The following is a 22,668-nucleotide window of genomic DNA, read 5'->3' as shown; positions in this document are numbered from 1 at the left end:
AGAAATCCTTCTTGTGAAAGCTGGTGTCCACTTCAGCTTTCCTTGGCAGATTCAGTAATTCCTGGATGAAGCTTCCTTTTAGCCAGTCTTTCAAATGCCCTTTGTTAAACTGTTTTTTAAAGTATTTGGTGTTCAGTCAACTCCTTAATTATGCTCCTGTCAATCAGGAATTGTTCCAGCTTTTATACTTAACATACACTGAAGTATTAATACGTTACAGTTTTAAGAGTTGACCAAAAGTACCCGGTAAAGATACATGCTAAAAGGTACAGGATTAAAAGAAGAAGAAGAAGAAAGAAAAGAAAGGAAGTTCACTTGGGATGGCTTCACAATTTGCTTTTAGAAGATACTTTATCATACTAATTCTGTCCTGCCTCAGTTTTATCTGGGTTATCAAAATACACATCAAATGTTTGCCAGTATGGTATCTTTTTAGCTACTCCTCTTCCCTTTTTCTCTGTTCTGTGTCCTGGGAGATAGCGAAAGCATTCATTCCAAAAATGCTATTTGAGGTGCCATTCACTATCTGAGGCACTGGGGAAACACAGGAAATAAAACAAAGTATCCTCGTCTCCCTTCATAGTGCTTCCAATCTATGGGAATGACAGCTTTGTTCTCAGTACCTTTCATTTTTCACATTTTTTACGCTTTGTATAGCCAAATAGGAATTAAAAAATGGTAGATCTATGAGAAGCAAGAAAATGTGATACATAATCAAAAGAAAACGAAGTCAATAGAAGCAAATCAATAGATGACCCAGTTTTTGAAGTTAGTACACAAATTATTTAAATAACTGTTGTAAATACATAGATGTTTTATAGGAAAAGATGGATATAATGGAAGTATTTCAGGCAAGAAATGGAAAATTTCCAAAGAACCAAATGGAAATTCCAGTGCCAAAAAATACAACATCTGTTATTTTTTAAGTTCATGAAAGAAATTTAGCAGCAGATTGGTCGCTAAGAAATAAAGAACTAATAAAGGCAAATCAGTAAAAGATATTCGAATTAAAGCTGAGGCAACAGTGGTTGAAAACCATACATAGAGAGAGCATCAGTGAACTATGAGATAACAACAAAAGATCTAACTGTATAATTGGAGTCTGTAGAGAAAAACAGAGAATAGAGCAGAAAAACATTTGAACAAATGATGTTGAATTTCTTTCCAAATGGAATTAAAAACATCAACTCATAGGTCCAAGAAGCTCAACAGCCTCAGCCAGTATAAATACAAAATAACCCACACTCAGGATGAAACAGTCAAATATTAGGTTTGACCAAGTTGAAAAGGTTTCTCTTTTGGAGAACTTCTAGAGGCTGTAGCATATGCATTACAAAATTCATAAAAGGAAACATAATACCACATTTCACACTTTTTAAATTAATCCTCTGTTTGAAGAAAAAGAACTTCTTCTAAGACTATTCTTCTCAGGAACATATTTTGGGAATTTCTAGGCTAGTGAGAGAGAGAAGTATATAAATAAATATTAGAGATTTCATTACAATAACTTAGAAAATATGTTTTATAACCATAACAAATAGAAGAAGACCTAAGACTAGAACAAATTTGTAACTGAGTAACAGGATAATAATATTCTAGGTGAGGTGCAGACATTTGGAGTAATGGTTAAGACACTGCTTAGGACACCTGTGTCCCTTATTGGAATGCCTGGGCTTGTGTCTTGCCTCTGCTTCTGCTTCCAGCTTCTTGCTAATGTATACCCTGAGTGGGCAGCAGATAATGTCTCAGGCACTTAGGTCCCTGCCACCTGTGTGTGAGAACCAGATTGGCTCCTGACTTTTGTAGGCATTTGGGGAGTGAACCAGTTGATAGAAGATATTGTCTGTCTGTCTGTCTATCGATCATCTATCTTTCAAATAGGAAGAAAATAAATAAAATGTGTCTAAAATTAAATAAAAGAGCATTCTAGGTGAATCAAAACACTTCTGTGAGAGCAAAATACTAAAAATGTGTGTTCAAATGCTAACCCCCCAGTACCTTATTTGGAATTCGTGTCTACAGATATGTAATCAAATTAAGGTAAGGTCATCCTGGGACAGATGTTTGGCCCAGTGGTTAAGTTGCCCCTTGGAATGCCCATATTCCATATTGGATTGTCTTGTTTAAGTCCCAGCTATTGTGCTTCTGACCCAGCTTCTTGTTAATGCATACCCTAGGCAATATCAGATGGTGGCTCAAGTTCTTGGATCCCTGCCACCTACATGACTTGGATTGAGTTCTGGGCTCCTAGCTTTGACATGGCCAACCTGGCTATTGTGGACATTTGAGGAGTGAACCAGCAGATGAAAACCCTCTATGTCTCTGCCTTTCAAATAAAAATGAAATTAATAATTTTTTAAAAAGTTAATGTCATACTCGATTAGTGTAGACCCTAAATCCAATGTCTAGTGTCCTTACAAGGAGAGACAGATTCATGGAGACACACACAGGGAGAACACCACGTGAAACTGGAGACAGAGATTGTGGTGATATACTGCAAGCCAAAGAACATCAGGAATTGCTGGCAACCACCTGAGATTAAGAAGAGGCAAAGAAGCAGTCTTGCCTAGAGCCTTCAAAGAGATCATGACCTTGTAGACACCTGGATTATTGGGACTTCTATTCTCCAGAACAGTAAGAGAATTAACTACTGCTATTTTAAGACACCTACTTTGTAGTACATTATTATTGCTGCCCTAGGAAACGAATACATGGAGGTATGGGTTTGCACCATACAGAATTGCTCTTTTTCTAGATACAGATGAATGTCAAGCCATCTCATAAATGCTTCATATTATTACTTTTTAGATGATGAACTAAATTACAGAAATGTAAATTTACATACCCAAGGCCACACAGCTAGAAATTAATAAAGCCAGAATTTCCATTCACATTGTGCTCAAGAGCATCTGCTTTTGATCTCTTTGATACAGAATTCCAAAGTATAAGTGAGTTATTTCGTTTTCTGTGCTTTGTTTTTTCTTGTATATCATCATTGTGTAGCAGGGACCTATTTTCATCTAGATCAGAGGAAACAGATGTTGGTAAACACCTGAGAGAAGGTAGGAAGGTAATATAATAGGCCTGGCCTCCATGTGCATGGCATTATAACTATTCTGAGTCTCCGAGTACAGAACCTTGGGCCAAACTCTTTTGCTAAATACATTTAAGTTCACGCTATACATCCGTTCAGGCACAGCCTGACCACGAATTCCTGTTTCCTGTTACACGCCTTTGGTGTGACGTTAAATGAGGAAAAAAATTATATGTTCAATTGCCCATCCTCTTCATGATTTCACCTTCCATGGTTTCAGTTACCTGTGTTCAATTGCAGTATGGAAATATCAAAATGAAAATTCTAGAAATAACTCATACAGTTTAGCCTGTTGCCAGGTGTTCTCATGAGAGTGACATCATCTTTAATCCCTGCGTGGCAATCCCTGATATGCCACCATGAAACCCAGGAAAGGAAGGGCCACTTAGAAGCCCAGCTGTGTTCTTAAGATCATTCAAATTCTGATTCTCCAAAATGCTTCATTGTGGGAGCCGACAATGTTGGGTCCTAGCAGATGCAGCAGATCTCTATGTTTCTTGAAGGAAGGCTGTGATGCTGACGGGCAAGAACTTCATGGTGGTCAAGGCCACCTGAGAGCCTCTGGAAAACAGCCCAGCCCTGAAGAAGCTGTTGCCTTGTAGCCAGGGAATGGTGGGTTCTGTGCTCACCAAGCAAGACCTTACGGATAGCAGGGATGTGCTGAAATCAGGCCAATAATGTGCCAGCTGCCATTCATGCTGGCATTGCTTCCTGTGAAGTCACTGTACCAGCCCAGAACACTAGTCTGGAGTCAGAGAAGACCTCCTTCTTCCAGGCTTTAGGTGTCATCATTGAAGTCACCAGGAGCACCCCTGAAATCCTGAGTGAAGTGCATCTGATAATGACCTAAGTCAAACGGGATCCATCAGTCACACTACTAAACATGCTGAACATCTCTCCCTTCTCCTTTGGCCTGACCAATCAGCAGGTGTTCAACACAGGCAGCATCTATATTCCCGAAGTGCTTGGCATCACAGAGGAAACTGTGCATTCTTGCTTTTTTGGGGGTAGCCATGGGGTTGCCAGTACTTATCTACAGATTGCTTACCTGACTGCTGCAACAGTACCCTGTCCTGTCATCAATGGGTACAAACAGTTCTTGGCTTTGTGGAGACCGAGTATCTCCCACTTACTGAAAAGTTCAAGGCTCTTTTAGCTGATGTCTGTAATTGTGGCTGTTGCCCCTGTGGCTACTCTCATGACTGTTCTTGCTGCTGCCATAGCCCCAACCAAAGTTGATGACAAGGAAGGGTTAAGGAGTCAGACAAGGATATGGTGTTTGGTCTCTTCACGTAATTACTGAAAAGTCACCAAGTCAGCCAGCTTTATTTGTGAAATGAGGAAATGAAGACTGACTTCTTGAAAAGAAGGAAGGAAGGAAAGATGGAAGGAAGAAAGGAAGGATGGAGGGAGGGAGGGAGGGAAAGAGGGAGGGAGGGAGGAGAGAGAGATTTGTAAATTTTACATTACAAATCAATTCTGAGTAGTGTGATGAAATTTCACAATGTCCCACTCCATCCCACAGAGAAAATGAATTATCCCTTTGTCCAGTGTATCCACATTGTGTATGGTAACTTAGTAACTTAGCACTCTAATGGCTCTATCAGAAAGACCATATGGTATCATAGTGCTTGTGTCCAGTAACCTTAGTTTTACTTATTAATGGCCCAAAGCACAACAGTGGTGGTGCTGGCAATCGAAATATGCCAAAGAAAAACCATAAAGGGCTTCTTTTGTATGAAAGGGTGAAAATATAATAAGATATTTTGAGACAGAGAGAAACCACATTCATGTAACTTCCAGTATTGTCGCTCCCCGTCTTCGTGGAAGAACGACACAGGACCCTGCGCTGTTCTTTTGTCTGCTCGGCCCTCCCCGGGTTTGCTGCTGGTCCTTCCCGGGTTGGCTACCGACCCTTCCACCTCCGTGGAAGGGCGGTTCCCCCTGCCACTTTCCCCACTTCCGCGGGGGAGCGGCACACCGCCGGCCGGCTCTCTCGGGGGCTGCTCAGGTGTTCCTCAGATGTTCCTCTTAGATGTTCCTGGTGCATGTTGTCTCTCTCCTCCTTTATAGTCCTCTTCCACCAATCCCAACTCTGCTACCCACACGCCGAGTACGCTGCTCTCCTCCAATCAGGAGTAGGTCCTACAGTTTATTGGTTGAACTGGAGGCAGCTGTGTAGAAGCTGTTTCTCCCCTCTCAGCGCCATATTGTGGGAGAGCAGATGCATAGAATAAGTCTTAATTCTAGTAACAGTCTAGTCCGAGTTGCTCCCCACACAGTATAGTATACTGTTAATTATTCTGTTTTATTATTAGTTATAGTTGTTATCTTTTACTTTACCTAATTTTGTTTAAAGATTTATTTGTTTAGTTACTTATTTTGAAATTGCAACAGGGGCTGGCACTGTGGTGTAGTGGGTAAAGCCGCGGCCTGCAGTCCTGGCATCCCATATGGGCACCAGTTCGAGTCCCAGCTGCTCCACTTCCAATCCAGCTCACTGCTATAGTCCTTGGGCCCCTACACGCATGTGGGAGACCTGGAAGAAGCTCCTGGCTCCTGGCTCCTGGCTCCTGGCTCCTGGCTTCGGATCAGCTCAGCTCCAGCCTTTGCGGCCATTTGGGGAGTGAACCAGTGGATGGAAGACCTCTCTGTCTCTGTCTCTGTCTCTCTCTCTCTCTGCCTCTTCTCTCTGTTTGTAACTCTGAGTTTCAAGTAAATAAATAAATCTTAAAAAATATTAAAAAAAGAAAAAACCCTACGGATCACTCATACACACACATACACACTCACAGGGAAAAAAAGTGCAACAGAGAGGGAGGGGGAGAGACAGAAAGAGGAAAGAAAAAGAGATCTTCTATCTACTAGTTCACTCCCCAGAGGGCTTTAACAGCCAGGGCTGGGCCAAACTGAAGACAGGAGCCCAGACTGCATCTGAATCTATCACGTGGATGGCAGAAAACCAAGTGCTTGGGCCATAATCCACTACCTTTCTAGGCACATTAGCAGGAAGTTGGATTAGAAGCAAAGTAGCCAGAACTCGAATGGGCTCTCGGGATGCTGGTGTCACACATTGTAGCTTAACCTGCTGTGCCACAACACTAGCTCCTGGAACCAATTTATAAATCAAATTTTATCCTAGATATGTATGTAAAGGAAAAAGCATTGGATTTGATACTATTCACAATTGCAGACATCTGCTAGGGGTCTTGGAACATATCCACCAGGCGTGCTGTGGTATGTTTTACATACATTGACACAGCACTCTGAAACAAACCAATCCTTAGATTTCTTTTTTATAAACCCCTCTTCATTCATGTGCAGCCCCAGTTTGCCGCCTTTATCTTCCAGGACAACCAAATTCCAGCTCCTGAAAGCTTTAGCTTTTAGCTACATAGGTTTCTTCAAAGAGCCCTTATGTGTTCCTTTAAATTGTTAAGCTCAGGCAGAGGCCCTGAAATTGACACGTCACTACCAATTTCATACAAAATCCTCTTCATGTTAGTTGCCCTTTTTGCTGCTGATCTTCTAGGACTCTTGTTACCAGTTAAATGGGATCTAGAACTTTCTAGAGATGGGGAACATTTAATTCCCCTAAAAAGTGTCCATAACATAAAATGTTGCTTATGATTTCAGGGATTGATTAATCCTTGGATCCCAGATGAAGAATCTACCTTTTAGAATTCTGTTCAACTTTGGGAATGAAATCAGTAAAATATCATGAGTATGTTGTTGCTGTGGATTCGTTCTGAGAGGAGGAGTGTGGTGGGGGCAAGAGGCATGGAGTCACTACACAGACCCCGGGAGTCAGGTGAAAGTGGGCCAGAGGCGAGCAGCCTGCAGACTCATTTATTTCAGATGGTACAGCAGCTTATATAGCTGAGGCAACCAATCTGGTCAAGGGGTGGTTTATGCCCTAACCAATCACAGCTTGTTGCCAGGCAGGCTCTGTTGCCATGTGGTTTTCGAAGCCATCCAATTACAGCCGGTTGCCAGGCAGGCTCCATCGCCAGTGGCCATCTTGGCATGGCCTTCTCATCCACCACATTATGTCATGTGAAAAGTAGATTATATCATGTTGGAATTAATCCCTTGCAAATATAAATACACACCATAAACTGACTTAGGTGGTGGTGGTGGTGGGGAACCAGCAGATAGAAGATCTCTGTCTCTCTCTCTCTTTCTCTCTCTCTCTCTCTCTCTCCCTGTAACTCTGCCTTTCAAATAAATAAAACTTAAAAAACAAAAAGAAAGTAAATGTAGGAGATAATGGTAAACATAAACCCAGAGATAGCACTTTAGATTTGGCTTGATATAGGCCACACATGATTTGGCCAATGATTTGACTAAAATCTGCTTCCCTTGGGTTGGCTTTTTGCTCAAAAGATATTATCATAAAGATCTACCAAGAGGCTGACATTTGGCATAGCAGTGAGTAAACTACTTGGGGCACCTGTATCCCATATGAGAATACCTGGGTTCAAGTTCCAGCTCCAGTTTCTGACTCCAGCTCTCTGTTAATGCATACCCTGGGAGACATGGGTGATGGGTCAAGTTGTTGAGTCCCTGCCACCCATGTAGAAGAGCTGAATTGAGTTCCTGGCTCTTGGATTCATCTGGCCTAACCCTAGCCTTTGAGGGTACTAAGGGAGTACACCAGTGGATAAAATTGGTATCCACCTCCACCCACCCTGCTTTCAAATAAAATAGAATAAAGGAAAGGAAAGTTATGCCATTAATTTTTTTTTTGAAAGACAGGATTACAGAGAGAGGTAGAGACAGAGAGAGAGGTCTTCCATTCACCGGTTCACTCCCCAGATGGCCGCAACAGCTGGAGCTGAGCAGATCCAGGAGCCAGGAGCTTCTTCTAGGTCTCCCACATGGGTGCAGGAACCCAAGGACTTGAGCCATCTTCTACTGCTATCACAGGCCATAGCAGAGGGCTGGATCGGAAGAGGAGCAGCCGGAACTAGAACCGGTGCCCATATGGGATGCCGGCGCTTCAGGCCAGGGCTTTAACCCGCTGTGCCACAGCACCGGCCCCAATGCCATCAGTTCTTAAGACTTTGTCCCTCATGCAGCAGAAAACTGAATCAACACCCTAGCCTTCAGGGATTAGTCCTTCCACTTGACTGTCTCATCCCAGAGCTGGGAAAGCAGTCAGTTTTTCTCTAAGTGAATGGGCATCCAGGAGAACCCAAATAGGAAACAGACAAAGAGGAATAGACCAGGAGAGGCTAAAAATATCACACATCTACCACAAGAATACAAATTAAGATTTACATGTAGAATTTATACGTGAGATGTGGTTGAAAACTAACTCGTTGCTTCCTGGATCTGGAAAGCCATAATCCAGTCATGTCTCTTGGGTCCCAACAGTGTGTACCTCAATGGGCCAGGGTTAATTGGTCACCAGTGATGAGCCTGTGGCCTTCCCCTACACCAGCATTTTTTAAAAGGTCCCACTGAAGTCATTTATATATTTTAGAGTAGTTAATGTGCCCCAGTGGGCCTGCAGCAAAAGATGCATTTTGAAATATCTAATGAGTAAATGGAGCATTTAGTAAGACACAGTCTAATTACTTTAGGTCTTTGTAAAATATTAATTTAAGGCAACTGCAGCATTAAGGAATAAGTTTGCCAAGCGCTGCTCAGTGATTTAGCTCTGTGACTGCCATTAATATCAATAGAAGTCTTGCAGCTCACTTGCCGCCCATTGCTTTGGAAATGTACCCCTAAGGTATAGAAATCAGCTACTGCGATTTTTTTTTTCAATTAAAGTTCCAGAAGGAAATGTGGCATATAGTCTTTGTATACAAATGTATCACCTGCATTGATAGGATCAAGGACTTGGAGGCTGATGGCCACAGACTGAGATTTGCATTTACTCTTGTTGAATCTCTGGAATAAATGGGATTTCAAATTCTAGAACACCTGTAAGAATGAAGCCAGTTATCATTGTAGGAAAACATGCTCTTCTTTTGAATTAAAATACTTTTCCAAGAAATTTTACCTTGTGTAAAGACTGCTCCGGATTTGTTAGTGAATTTCCCTAAATGTGCCAGATGTCAGCTCTAATACACATTGAAATGACCCCTGAAATTCCAAATTGGAACTCGAAGTAGAGTACATCTGAACAGCCTTGAAGTTCTCTTGTGTAGGGCTGACTCATTTAGGACAACTCCCCAGCTATTGACTTGGCCGATTTGGTGCCAATGGAAAGAAAGAAACTGCTTGTGCCATCCTAAAATGCCTGACTCTATGTAGAGTAGTTTCTTAGACATACCCATATGGCTAACTTTCTCCAAATCTGGTGAAAAGGGTATTTTGGGAAATAAGTAGCCTTCCTTCGTACAGTCACCATTCTCCGCTCTGGACAGCAGTAGTCGTGATGTCATAGTGAGCAATGAGAAGCTGTTGGGTTGGGAAAGGCTGTGGAAGTGTTGTGAAGAACTTCCTATGGGAGAATCACTGATGTGGATGTGGCTGTGAAATAAGGAGCTTAATTAATAGGGCCTGTCTTATTAAAGCTTGCAAAATGGCAAGTGGCTTTCTTGCTAGTGTTTAGTTAAAAGTTTGAAGAAACAGCCACCATTGGTGTTTCAGAATGAAAACGGCATAAATCGTGTAAGAGATCATGCAGTAAACACATAGTTTTGGAAACCATCCAAGACGATCCAGTGTCATTCATGGATTTATTTATGGCCATGCCACACACCTTCCTGTCCAACTTCATTCAATCCCTTCTCCTAGAAAGTCCCCTTTATCTTTTGTTTCTGGGTCCCTTTGCAAATTGCAAGAGCTAATTTAATTTGGGGGTGGGCAGGCTAAGTCCCCATGCTCCCTTTCAACTCCAGCAAATATTTCATTGTTTGTAATGCCTCTTAATATGCTAAACAATATTTATGCTCCACTCTACAACATTTTATAACTTTCTTCTAATTGCCTTAGCAGTCTTTAAAACCAGAGCTTAGCACTTCGATAATAAGCGTATTAATTTGTCTAACGTTTAAGTTCTTACAAAGGAAGAGACAAGCATTAATTTTGTTTAGTTAAAACAAGCTTTGCTTTTGAACAGCAGGTGGTAATTGAAACAAAACAAGGACTCATTAGAGGAGCGTCTGGTGGCTCATGATACAAACAGAGCACACTAGAAAACCCAAACACAAGAGCCCTGAAATAAAGTGGTCATCATCTAATTAACAGAACATGTTTTAATTACCGAGTAAACCATGCAGCGCCGTGTGTCAATTTAACTGATGTGCTAAGTGCCAGTTTACAATATCAGAAACAGACAAATAATTGGAATCTAATTACATGCAGGTCTATTGCACACCAGCGCCTCCAGCCCATCTTAATAAACAAGTTTTTACATCAAACCATGAATAGCAAATACAGCCGTGCTGTTAATTGCTACATTGTGATATTGGGACTTTGCCAGCTCTGACTATTAAAATAAGCTCTTGTGTGGATTGCAGTTTCTCTGCTACGCTTTAATTAGAATCAAATGAGAGGCAGAGATCGGGGCTGTATTACTGCAATTCAATATATGTAAATAAGATAACTGGCTAATCTTTTTATTTTATTTCTGAGCCTCCATGCAATAGGCGGTTTAGTTATGGTAATAGGTTATCACTTTGCAAATGAAGTAGACTTGTGCTGTGAGATGAATCAAGAAACATGTAATCTTTGCTAGAGAGTCTAAATATTCCCCATCATCGCACGTGGGAACCGGAGAAGTTTCTTGCCCAAGATATATGATGCTATATTTTTAATGCCCATATTGGCCTAGTTTTTCAGCAATAGCTTTTGATGTTGTATTTCACTTGTCTAAATAAACGGGTGATCCATAACACGCTATTTACAATGCTCAGACAGATATTTCAAGATAAACTCTTTTAATGGAGAATCATTTGTTTGAGTACTTGAAAGGTTGCAGAGAAGGTCTACATAAATACTGTATAATGCAAATTTTAAATTAAGACCAAGGCACAGATAACGCTCATATTTCATACTGTATATAAATGTGCTGCTTGTCAGAGAACTAATCAGGGATTCAGAAATACTGGGTATGAAAATGAAATCTATGGTAGGGACGCTGATGGGCCATTTTTCTGTATTTTCCAAATAGGGAAGTAGATGGTGTAGTGATTGTTGAAAAATCACCAAGTAATGATCTCCTGGGAAGATCTCCTTATGTTTCATTAGAATTGTAATTAGAAGTGGCCGTGACCTTGGGAAACCTGCTTCAGGAGGAAGTTCTCCTCTCTTTTGTTTAAGAAAGACCTCTTAAGTTTCTTCTCCTTTTGGGCCCAAGGCAATGTTAACTGAACTCCATAGAAAGAACATAATAAAGCATTTAAAATGCACTTTGCTGCCGCAATAAATGGAAATAAGCAAATACAGAATGGGATCTCACCCACGCAATTTTAGTTGTAGTTTCTCATTGTGAATTAAAACTATCCAGAGACGTCTCTCCTGGGGGGATTCTGTGCTGTTTCCTAGATCAAGCCAGTTCTGAGAACTGTCTTCTAATGAAGATGGGGATGCCTTTTGAGCATCTCACAACTCCCAGGACTTTAAAGACAACCCTGAGCCACTTGAACTTCTGCCTTGAAGTACTGAAGCCAAGCCACTCATTGGCTTGAGCTAAAGTCAGCCTAAAACAATACTCCCCAAACTTGGCGCAGGTCCTTGCCTATTTAAATTTCCATCACACCATTGTCGGAGCCTCATGCCTTTCACATGGTTTGCCTGGTGGACGTGTTCCAACTCCCAGAAGGGAGCAAGTGCACCACGCAAAATACTGGAAGGGCCCACATGTTTCCAACACCTCATCGGATACTTTAGTGCAGGGGTAAAAACATTCCTGGTACTCATGTTGTTGGCGAAATCACAAAGGATTTCAGGCTGGTACCTCATCCATCTCGGTTCAAAAATGAAATGGAGCCTCCTGGTCAATTGTCAAAAAAACAAAACACAGTTCCACGTATACCCTGGTTTTCTCCCATCTTCCATGCCTCCCAACAAACCATGCCAGCCCCGGTAACAATATATAATCAAAATGTTTAAAATGCAAAGTAAATGTGTATAAAAATGTACAGGGGCTGGAAAAGGAATGTAATAAGGTTAAGTTTTATAAGCATAATTCCATATGTTGAAAGCATCTTGTAGTTATGTCAAATACAGATGAAGCTATAAATTACCCTAGAATCAAAAGTGTCAAGTTTCAGCCTAATGCTGAATATACATACACACACACACACACACACACACACATCGCTTCAGAATGCTTATTAAAATATGAAAACATGCTAAACATAGAAAAGCTAACAACTGTACCCAAAGCAAGACAAAGTGTTACTAATGTCTGCCAACTGGTATTACTCACCAGGGCAATCAATCACACATGAGCAAACCTCCATGGCAGGCGACCAGGAAAGCTGAAACCCACCTCTCCTCCATAGTTGTCTTATTTGTGGTTACTTTTGCAAGGATTCACATTATTCCATTTGCTTGCTGTTAACCCTGAGAGGGCATGGTTAGCAAGAGGAAAACGTTTATTCAATTATAGTGTCTTTATTTCTACTTAAAACACATACAAAACTGTCAGCGATAGACAAATTAGTACTTTGGGCTGAAGTATGTGCTCAGTTTATACTATATTTGAATTCTAATAAATTATATCCATGTTGTTACAAAATTATAACTGACACGCTGTCAGAGCTATACATGTGTGTGCCTAGAAATATACATAATGCTTTGAAAGCTGTCACATTCGGTCCTGGTGTAAACATCACCCTCGTTTGCTAAACAGTGTTGTTATATCTTGGGTCAGCTGTAATTTTTCCCCCACTTATGAGCCCATGATTCTGAATGTCCCTTAACTTTAAAGAAAAACAGTGTTTCCCTTAAGAGTTTTAATGATCCATCATGAGATTCAGCATAGCATATGGAAATGGTTTCTTTCTAAAACATCCTGGCCAATTTGGTGAAGTCCAAGTTAGTAAACATTTTCTGATCTACATAATAATAATTTTTCTGGCACCTTGAAAGGCATCTTCTTCAATATTGGGTAAAATAGCATCTGCTTTTACTGATTTGGATTTGAACATAAATGTTGACTCTTCACCAGAAGATGAAATAACCATCACAAAGGTAAAAATAAGACTTCTGATATGACAAAGGGTTTAAAAATTTTGTGTTAAAATCCTAACCTCCAAGGTGATATTACTGGGAAGTGGGGGCTTTGCAAGGTAATTAGGGGAGCCAGTGCTGTGGCATAGTGGGTAAAGCCACCATTGGAAACACTGAATCCCAAATAGGTACCAGTTTGAATCCTGGCTGCTCCTCTTCTGATCCAGCTCCCTACTAATGTGCCCAGGAAAGCAGTGGAAGATGGCCAAAGTGTTTGGGCACCTACACCCATGTGGGAGACCCGGAAGAAGCTCCTGGTTTCAGCATAGCCCAGCCCGGCCATTTTGGCCATTTGGGGAGTAAACCAGTGGATGAAAGATTTTCTCTCTCTCTCTCTTTTTCTCTCTCTCTGTCTCTCCCCCTCTGTTATTCTTTCAAATAAATAAATCTTACAAAAAATAATAAAAAGGATTCGGTCATGAGAGTAGAGCCCTCTCAGTGGCTTTAGCGCCTTTGTTAGATGCCCCCAGAGACCCTTCACCTTTTCCACCACACGAGGGCACACTGAGAAGACCAGGCAGTGCCCACAAGAGACGCCGAGTCTTCTACGGACTTGATCTTAAACGTAGCCTCCAGAACCATGAGAAATAAATGTTTATTGTTTACAAGTCACTGATTTTATGGTATTTATAGCTCTGAACCAACGAAAGCACTGGGAGAAATTATTTTCATCATTACACATTTCTCCCCACCCCACCCTGGAATTACTACATGCTGTGTGTCCAACACGGCACTAGATGCTCTTAGCCAAGCAAGGCCTTGCCTCTATGAAGAGTATTATTGAGGGGAGAAGCCAGACAGCAAAAACTAAGCATGATAAATACAACCAAATGGTAGTACTGAGTCCCAGGCACATAGAGCTAGAAGTTAATGCTCAGAGTTTTGAATAGAAAAGGAAAGATTGTATAGAAAGTGTTTTTGAAACTCCCCAAAGGATTCAAAACATGCAAGGAAATAGTAATGCTTAGGGAGGATACATTGTATTTTTTAGTGCACAATGTACGCCTTGTAGTTTTTGCTTAGGATTGCAAACAACAGAAACCAGTTCTGTTTGTCTAAGAGCAAAAGAGAAGTCAATGGAAGGAAATTGGAGGTGGGGACCCACAGGACTGATGTGCTGAACCTTTAAATCCAGAACCTGGATTTAAAATGGGCAGAAAGAGAAACTAGGCAGTAAGAACCAGAGGTTAACAGTAGGAGTGACCTGGTGAGCTGGCTGATGACTTCTTTGCTGGTCTTATGATTCTTGTTATCTGCTCAGGATCCAACATTCTGGAAATAGCTTGTAACTGGTTAAACTTAAGTCCTATACCTATTCCTGTGCTTTTTTTGAGGTTTGGGGAAGGAGAAGGTGATCTCTGACCTTCTGCAATGGGAAAACAATATGAGGGATTGCTCTCCCACTGAGAATATTTGCAAAAAGGAAAGATAAAGCCTAAAAAAGAAAATCAGGATAGGACTCAAGGGGATATGGAGGGAAGGATACAAAAGGCCTGCCTGATCACTTTGTTTCATCAGAATCTTGAAAAATATCTATCTTCTGAATTAATCAAATCTTGGTAGTTTTCTCATAGTATCATACTGAACTTCTTGATCTATACAGGTTGTGAAACTAGCTATATTTCACTCTTTAAAGGGGAAATTTCTGAATTTATGAATGTAAAATGCATTCACTGGTGAAACTATTTAGGCAAAAACATCCCCAATATAAGTTTAAAATTTATGAATTCATAATCTAACTGAAGGAAAACATGACATTTGCTGTCAGAGATCCTGTCTCTGGGAATCTTAATTACTTCTTAGTAAATGTTGTTTAATTTGTGTGAAAGCAATGCAAGCTAAAGGACATATATGTGTGTTTTAAAAAGAATTGTGCTAAATGCAATGTCAAATCTTCTATTGGATCCTGGAACAGAGGGGAAAAAGACACCAGTGAAATCCAAATAAAATCCATATCCTCATTAATTTATTTGTCATAAGGCCCCTCTCTTGATTTTGATAAACATTCTATGGTTAAATAAAATGTTAATAAAAAGGAAGCTTGGTGAAGAACATACAGGAACTCTCAATACTGTCTTTACAACTTTCATAAATCTAAAATTATTTTAAAATAAAAAGGAGTTTTAAATTTCAAAATTCTGTGCACTTAGTAGGTATTTGATGAGTATTAATTCCACCCTCCTTTCCTCTCTCTTGATCTTGAAATATTTACATTCATCAGTTTACTGAAATTGTCATACTGTTCCTGCCTTAATAAATCACTTCCTAAGTGCCAAAATGAAAGAAGAAGAAAAGAAAAACTAAGAAAAGCCCCATTCTAATTTTTGCTTTGTGATGGGATGAAGGGATTCTTTAAAAAATGAGAAGGTGTATATCAACAGGGGCCATCCTAATATTGACACCTAGGAATTCAAGTGTTAATGTATTTGCCTAACAGTTACCATTAGGTAGCTAGTTATTCTTTGCTTTAGTTTACTTCTAGACAAAACTAACACTGTCAGACATCTTGAGAATGCTATAGTTCATCTTTAACAGATAGAATTTTGTTCTTATTTTGTTAAATGTTACATTTACATAATTGTGTATGTCATTGGTGTTTATGAGGATACACCAAAAAGTAAAAGTTTTTCTGTCTCAAGTGTAGAAGATTGTTAGTCTAAACTAAGGTGTCCCTTACTATGATAACTCACACTATTCCCATTCAGGAGCCAAATAGATTTTAGATAATGAGGGCTAGTGTTCTTATTCTGCTCTAAGATTAGTCACTTACTCTTTGCACAGAAGTTACACTTGTGTCAGATTTTTTTTTTCTCTTTACTTCTAGAGTATATAGCTGTAGAAATTGCTGACAGTAGGCCAGATGACATTGCTAATTGTTGTTTGCATTTTTGAAGTTAGATGCCCTTAACATTTTCTTTCTTGGTTAGGTAATTCAATTCCAGTTACAATCACAAAGCAACCATTGCAAAATATCACCTGGTGACTGAATAGTTAACTATAGAACTTATTGTGGTTGAAATATTCTCATCTCTAGACACAGAGATATTTATATGAAAACTGCATTCTTTGTGACAAACCAGAATCTTATTTTGCTGTGGCCAAATGTAAAGGACATCTGTTGTTTTTGCCTGCCCAGCACATATTCCTCCCTTTACTATTAGCAGAAGCTGGATTTAGGGTGCACCCATCCCTGTCTTCCCCTCAGTTCATGTAATTTTGGGAGAACCCTCAACCTTGCCCACAAACTCTCAGCTGCTCACTTGAAGTGTGGACCTGTGACTCAGATCCGACCAGACATCATGGTCTTTCCTGTTGGCCACAGAGGTTGGCTCAAGATGAGTATGTGTTCCCAGCCAGACCAAAGAGATGCAGTTCAAAGACTCAAACTGGAATGACTGGAATAAAGACGCTCTTTTTCCTGGAAATGCATCTGGGAGGATGTCAGCCTGAACTCTTAGAAGTAGCCTGATGACAAACTCAATACCATAAAGGAAAGATGGAAACCAAATCAAGTGACATATTTGAACAATGGCTGGGTCCAGTCATCTTAAAGATAAGAATTTTTCAACTATTTGGAAAATAATCCTCCTTTTTCCCTTTAAGCTAGTTTGATTCAAGTTTATAGGTTTCTGTCTCTTACAAATAACATAATTCTGCCTAATTCATAAAATTCCCATGCATATTCTTCTACCCTAATGAACCTAACTAAAGTGAAACTTCTATTTTCATTCATTTAATAAAGATGTACTGACTACATACTACGTAAGACAATGAAATGGATTTGAAGAGTTTATTAGATGTACTCTATGCCCTCAAATGTGAAAGCATGCAGAAAATGCTGTAGAAAGTGGTTGACTTTTTAGGGAGAGAGAAAAGTCTGAAATTTATGCTTCCTGTAAATAGACTGTTATGATTTTCTTCTCAAGGAGGGCAATTCGTTAGGATAGTCACAGAACATAGCATTTAGAAGCCTGGGGTTTTCAAATCAGATGATTTGATTGAAGCCTGGTTCTGTGTATTAATATATGATCTACAAATTACTTAGTCTTCATTTTTAAGTCTTTTTTATTTATCTGAAAGGCATAGTGACAGAGAGACAGAGACAGTGACAGATGGAGAGTGATATTCCATTACTGGTTCATTTTCCAAATGCCCACAACAGCAGGGCCTGGGTCAGGCCAAAATCAAGAGCCCAGAACTCCATCCAGGTCTCTCATGTGGGTGGCAGGGACCCAAGTACTTGAGCCATTACCTGCTGACTTTTTTGGGTTTTGTTAGTTGGTTGGTTGGTTTTAAATGTTGATTATGCTTAGTTTTATTTTATTTATTTTTTTCCAAAGAAACCTTTTATTTAAGGAAAACAAACTTCATGCATTTCATAAGTACGACTTTAGGAATACCGTGATTCTTTCCACCATATCCACCCCCCCCACCTACATTCCCACCCCTCCACCTCCTCCTTCTCCCATTCCTAGTCCCATTCTCCACTAAAATCCATTTTAAATTAACTTTATTATTTTAGATTTGTTTATTTATTTGAAAGAGTTACAGAGAGGCAGAGGCAGAAAGATCTCATCCGCTAGTTCACTCCCTAAATGGCCACAACGGCTGGAGCTGAGCCAATCCAAAGCCAGGAGCCAGAAACTTCTTTCAGATCTCCCTCACAGGTGCAGGGGCCCAAGAACTTGGGCCATCCTCCACTGCTTTCCCAAGCCATAAAAGAGAGCTGGAACCTAAGTGGAGCAGCCGGGACTCGAACCAGCACCCATATGGGATGCCAGCACTGCAGGTGGCAGCTTTACCTGCTACGCCACAGTGCTGGCCTGTTCAATTAACTTTATACACAGAAGACCAACTCTATACTTAAAGAGTTCAACAATTTGCATGGAAAAAAAAAAAAAACTGTTCCTCAACAGTCAAGACAAAGTTCAAAGTCATTACATCTTGAAGTCAATTTTACTTCCTTTTTTTTTTAAGAAACTTAATTAAATTTAAAGAAGCACCCAAGAATGATACATCTTTTGGGAGCACTTAGACATAATTATAATACAACTCTTTGAGGATAGAGGTCCTGCATGGGAGGTTAGTGCTCAGTGACACCTGTTGTTAATTTAACAATTAACACTCTTACATGTGATGTCTGTGATCACCTGAGGCTCTTGACATGAGCTGCCTAGGCTGTGGAAGCCTTTTGAATATACAAACTCCATCAGTACTTAGACAAAGAACTTATGACTTTTTAAGCTGTGCACTAGCAAGAAGCTGTATCAGAGGCAGAGCAGAGACTCAAACCCTAGGCACTCTGAGACAGAATGCAGGCATCCCAATTGGTGTCTTAACTGTTATGCCAAATACCCACCCCTCAGCTTTTTGTAGTATTGATATCCCTGTCGCAAAGTTAGCACAAATATGCCTAGATCAAACAATGTTTTTGAAGAATGATAAAATACATGTAAAATACATATTATTATACCAGATACATAGCATTAAATTGTAATTTTTTAAATAATTAATTACTTTTTTTAAGTTTATTTATTTATTTGACAGAGTTACAGACAGTGAGAAAGAGAGAGAGACAGAGAGAAAGGTCTTCCCTCCATTGGTTCACTCCCCAAATGGTCGCCACGGCCAGAGTTACGCCGATCCGAAGCCAGGAGCAAGTGCTTCTTTCCTGGTCTCCCACGCGGGTGCAGGTGCCCAAGTACCGGGACCATCCTCCACTGCCCTCCTGGCCCACAGCAGAGAGCTGGACTGGAAGAGGAGCAACCGGGACTAGAACCTGGCACCCATATGGGATGTCGGTGCCACAGGCGAAGGATTAACCTAGTGCGCCACCATGCTGGCCCCAAAATAATTAATTATTGATCCAATGTACTTAGTCACCAATTTTAGAATTTTTGGCTTGACAATCAATAAGTAATTATTTTAATTTATATCTCCACCCCCTATTTTATTTCTATGCATCAATTTCCAGACAGGTACTTTTATAGCCACTAGAATTTCTTCCAGACACATGACTTTCACAAACTTCAATCCCAAATTCAGTACTTGTTCTTCATCCTAAAGGCACATCTCTTCCTGTCATCTCGGTTCTGGCAAATGGCACCATCATGCACCACTACCTACACATTCCCACATCTCATCCACTGTAATCAATGACTACAGTAGTTGAGTAGCCTTCTCCCTGATCTCTCTGCCTCTATCCCTTTAACCCAGATATGATTTCCACATTGAAGTCAAGGTGGTCTTCTATATTAACATAATTCCTGAAAATCGACCATGGTTTTCAAATGGTCTAAGGATAAAGACCAAGTTCAGTATCACTACCTTCTCCTATGATCTTATTTTTACTACTCTGGTCTCAGCTCCTAACCCTTCCCAAGCATGCCTACCTCACCACTCTGTGGTCCAGTTCCAGAAAATTCTCTCCTCCCTCCAATGCCTGCTCTAAGGAGTTTACACATGATTCCTTTTACTCAAAATAGCACCTACTTCCTCCTCTTATACTTGTTCTTGAGATTTAATTTTCCTTAACCCTTTTTTAAAAGATTTATTTATTTATTTATTTGAAAGGCAGAGTTACAGAGAGGCAGAGACAGGGAGAGAGAGGATCTTTCATCTGCTGGTTCACTCCCCAGATGGCTGCAATGGTCGGAGCTGGGCCAATCCGAAGCCAGGAGCCAGGAGCTTCTTTTGAGTCTCCCACATAGGTGCAGGGGCCCAAGACTTGAGCCATCTTCTACTGCTTTCCCAAGCCATGGCAGCGAGCAGTTGGGACTGGAACTGGTGTCCATATTGGATGTCAGCCCCACAGGCAGTGGCTTTACCCACTATGCCACAGCACTGGCCCCTTACTTAACTCTTATGCCTCAGCCTACATGTTACTTCTTCCAAATGTCCCAGGTTTCCTACACCCCCATGATGGAGGTATTACTATTGTACCTGCACCTTCCTATCGGAAACCTGCCACATGTTATATTTTATTTTTACATGGCTATGTGCATATAGCATAGTAGAACCACCAAATTCATTGTCCATTCCACTACTAGGAATTCCTTTTTTGAAATTTACTTTTATTCATTTGAAAGGCAGAAAGAGAAAGAGAGCCCCATTAATTGATTCATTCTCCAAATGCCCTCAATATCTGGGACTGGACCAGGCTGAAATCAAGAGGATTCCTGAACTCCACAGGAATCTCCCATGTGGATGGTAGAGAATCAACTATTTGAGACATCACCTGCTGCTTCCCTACACATCAGCAGGAAGCTGGACTCAGAAGAAGAACTGGGACTTGAATCCAGGTACTCCAATACATGTGCATAGATCCCAAGTAGAATCTTAACTGAACGCCAAAAGCCTGTCCCCACTACTAAGAACTCTTAACCTAGCCTGACAGACCCCTAAGTGATTCATAGAAAGATAATGGGAAGGGGACAGACTGTGAAGCTACTTGGAAAGAAAAACTTATAGCTTTTTCTCAAACTGAAATTCATCACTTCCTACCAGTATGAGTGGAAGCAACCCAAAAATAGTGTCAGCAGTAGCTGTGACTTTGTCAATTTCAGATCACAGGTATTTCATATCACATATTGCTAATTTCTTCAGACATCATTTATGCTTATAATTATTTCTATTCTACTGTGGTGCTTGCTAGACATGCCACAAAAATTTATGTGATATGCATTAGTTAAAAAGCACAAATACTAAACCACAATTTCTAAATTACTTAAATAACAATTGCATTACCATTGGTTTTCTTTATAGCCTAATGCATTTAATGTATTTAAAAATGGCTTTTTGAGGAAGGATTCATGGGTGTCATGAGTGTCATTAAACTTCAAAAGGGCTTTATGGCACAGAAGAGGTATGAAATCCTTTCCTTGATTAAAAACTCCATGGGGCCAGGCCACATTGAGCTGATTCACTGCTATATCTGCAGTGCCTTGCACAAAGCCTGGAAAATGGCGAGACCCTATGACTGGATGAAAGATGAACAAGTGTTAATCTGGTATTATTTAGAAGTACACTGGGACCGGTGCTGTGGTTTAGCGGATTAATGCCCTGGCCTGAAAACGCTGGCATCCCATATGGACCCAGCTGCTCCACTTCTGATCTAGCTCTCTGCTGTGGCCGGGGAAGGCAGTAGATGGCCCAAGTCCTTGGGCCCCTGCACCCACATGAGAGACCTGGAAGAAGCTCCTAGCTCCTGGCTTCGGATTGGCACAGCTCCAGCCGTTGCAGCCATCTGGGGAGTGAACCAGTGGATGGAAGACCTCTCTCTCTCTCTCTCTCTCTCTCTCTCTCTCTCTCTCTTTCTTTCTGTCTCTCCTCTCTCTGTGTAACTCTGACTTTCAAATAAATAAAATAAATCTTGAAAAAAAAAAAGTACACTCCCCAAGTATCTGGATGATGCATTTTTCCCAGAATGGAAGAGTGGTCCCAGTGCTGATGGGCAGTTTCTGTCCCAGTTAAAGGGATGTCAGGCTGGTGTCCTATTCAGTTAAGAGGGGTGAGATCTTGGTAAGAATATGACATTAAATTTTAGAAAGATATCATCAGACACAATAGCCAAATCTTTCCCTATATAAAAAGCAGTTGGCATCATTGATCGTAGGTGTTGCATATACAGGTAAATAACTCACTGAACAAGTGTGATCTCTGTTATAAAATCATATTTTAATTTGACTTGGAGCCAGTTTTTCAACTCGATAGCTCTCATGCAAACAGTGGCTTAGACCTTGTCTCTTTAGTGCATTGTGAGCAACCTGTGCAACAGAGAAAGTTATCAGACAGTGGTTGAGCCCCTGATTCATTTGACAGCTGGGCTCTTCCCAATTGTCTATACCAGAAAACTACCTGTTTGATTCATTCTGAATACATTCCAACTGACAGCATATGACTTTGGAGTGGGCTCCTGAGAAGATCTTTGTGATTTTTCTCCCAGTAAAGATATTTAAAGAGGTGATACAGATAAAAGTCCCTGAAGACTCGCAGGTATCTGTTAGGAAGCCCTGAGGAGCTATTCCTATGGCAAAATTGGATTCACACATCTAGCCATATTTGAGAGCCTGCAATGTGTCAGTAACTTATTTATTTTTTGAGTGAGAGGAGTCAGTGAGTAAATCAGTGGTAGAAACAATTGGGACAAGTCTTCCATCTGGGGTCACCATTCAGGTTTGAGCCAAATGGGTGGGGGCAGTAAGGACTGCTAAGAGGTTCTACCACATCATGTATGTCATCCCCCCAGAATCTCTCAGAACCACCAAAAACGAAAGTTTCAGTATGAAGAGGGGAAATACAAACTGTGGACTACCTGTATCAGAATCCTCTGAGCCCAAACTCAGATCTACCTGAATCTATAGGGCTGGAGCCTGAAG

The 22,668-nt window shown here is 40.6% G+C and overlaps 1 pseudogene; it reads left to right on the top strand.

Moving 5' to 3' along the window:
• Positions 1 to 3,453: 3,453 nt before the first annotated feature.
• Positions 3,454 to 4,390, top strand: LOC149124305 (large ribosomal subunit protein uL10 pseudogene; annotated as a pseudogene).
• Positions 4,391 to 22,668: the final 18,278 nt, after the last annotated feature.

This window comes from Oryctolagus cuniculus, chromosome 10 (assembly GCF_051225735.1).
Source record: "Oryctolagus cuniculus isolate XC-2025 breed Fujian yellow rabbit chromosome 10, ASM5122573v1, whole genome shotgun sequence".
NCBI lineage: Eukaryota > Metazoa > Chordata > Mammalia > Lagomorpha > Leporidae > Oryctolagus > Oryctolagus cuniculus.
This window is presented reverse-complemented; position numbering and strand designations above follow the sequence as displayed.